This window comes from Palaemon carinicauda, chromosome 10 (assembly GCF_036898095.1).
Source record: "Palaemon carinicauda isolate YSFRI2023 chromosome 10, ASM3689809v2, whole genome shotgun sequence".
Classification (NCBI taxonomy): Eukaryota; Metazoa; Arthropoda; class Malacostraca; order Decapoda; family Palaemonidae; genus Palaemon; species Palaemon carinicauda.
The window spans coordinates 58,278,838-58,281,337 of NC_090734.1; positions in this window are offsets into that span (position 1 = coordinate 58,278,838).

Here is a 2,500-nt window from a genome sequence, read left to right on the forward strand (position 1 = left end):
TGCTTTACAAACAAGGAGGCACTAGCTAGAAAAAGAAATAATACAAATACGCTGTGGAATCGTAAAATTGAAAAAAAGTGGGAAGGGGGCTGTGAGAGGATCATCCTGATATTTATCATCTACGACCACAATTCAAAAATAACTCTTCTTCACAATATTTCTATAACTCAAAGCTAAAAGTAACATAGAAATTATATTCAATTTTCTTGTTATATATTTATTTTATGTTATTTTGATTTCAAAGGACATACATTTTGAGTGAGGGAAACCTCTAAGTAATCTATTATATTTCAGTTTTAAAATTACAAATGTCGTAAATAATGAATTTTAACTGAAAAATGGATATATTTAAATAATTGCGCAATAGTTTATACAAAAAAGGTAACAGTTGATAAAAGTAAAGAGATAAATAGAAACTATTATCATTATTATTATTATTATTATTATTATTATTATTATTCAACATAATTCTTATTATTATTATTATTATTATTATTATTATTATTATCATAATATTCTTCATCATCATCATCAACATTATTATTATTATTATTATTATTATTATTATTATTATTATTATTATTATTATTATTATTATTATTATTATTATTATTATTATTATTAAGGTTCGTCACTTGTTTTACTTTTTCCGGTGTTTTTCATCGTGTTTAAACGTATCTGGTGTTTTTCAACATTATTTTTAATATTATTATTATTATTATTATTATTATTATTATTATTATTATTATTATTATTATTATTATTATTATGTTTTAGCACCACGTATTATATATGATGCTTTAAGTTTAACATATGCATAACATATTGTAACATCTGACCATATGTATACATGCATATATATATATATATATATATATATATATATATATATATATATATATATATATATATATATATATATGTATACATATATATATACATATATATATATATACATATATATATATACACACATATATATATATATATATATATATATATATATACATGCATATATATATATATATATATATATATATATATATATATATATATATATATATATATATATACATACATGCATATATATATATATATATATATATATATATATATATATATATATATATATATATATATATATATATATACATGCATATATATATATATATATATATATATATATATATATATATATATATATAATATATATATATATATATATATATATATATATATATATATATATATATATATATATATATATACATACATATATATTTATATAAATGTGGATTGATTGTGATAATATTTTGTATGATAATTCATATTCAAATTCGTTACAGTTGCGTAGAAAAGCTAAACTTCTTTTATATGAATTTGGGTAACCAAACAGATAAGTTTTTTTATTCTTTTCTAGTATAGAACAGATATTTCTATTATCTCTAAAAGAGATGGACCACCTTCAGTTTTGAATAACCATATCCAGTAGTAGCCATTGTTTAGAAAGTTTCTTTTACAAGAGAGGAAATAACCTTACCAGGAGAGAAGCGTATTTTTATACTATTTTTTGTCTCTTTTTATGATCTACTTTTTCTGGAATAGACAAACTTTGCATGTATCTATGAATTTTGGCTGACTAGTGTAGTATTTTCGTCCCTAATATTTAAGAACCTTTTTCTTAACTATGATGTTTAAAGAGGCGTTGACCAAAATGTTGATTCCTCTATTTATCAATTTTTGGCTGGAAAGATTGCTGACTTCTTACCTCTAAAGTAATCTGTCATTTTTAGTAAGTTGGTTAGGAGATACCTTCATAACACTCACAGGAGATCTTGCTCTATCGAAGTCACCTTGACATTTGCATGATTTTTTGTATTCACAATATATCGTGTAAATGCCTGCCATTTATGTAGTAAACAGAGTTAACCATTATCTGCGACCTGTTCGTGCATTGTATAAGCAATGTGCTCCAAGAATATACCTCCTTGCTATGCATTGAGACGCAATGCCACTACTTGTTTTTACGTTGGTTAAACATTGGCACACTCTTTCGGCAGTTTTCATACCAAGTTAGCATGACACTGTTTTCAATCTTGTTTCATGCTAGAGGCAATCACATGGCACGAACATTTTTTTACATTTATATGAACCAGATTTTTTACACTAAATATTCTCTCCACTCACCGCTGCATCCTTCACACACACACGCACGCGCGCGCACACACACACACACACACACACACACACACACACACACAATCACTTTAATCAATGACACAATACTTTGTGTGGAATTGCGGAAACGAAAATCATGCAAGTTGATGTTGAATTAGATAACTATGGTTATTAGTTTTGATTTTTTTTTTTAACTTCAAATTTCTAGAAATTTCATATCATTTAGAGTTTTTCAGCATCTATTAAAACGCAATTTAAATTTATGTGATAAAAGTAGTCATCTATTCCCTAGTTTAGAGTTTGGCTTCCCCTAGAGTTTTGG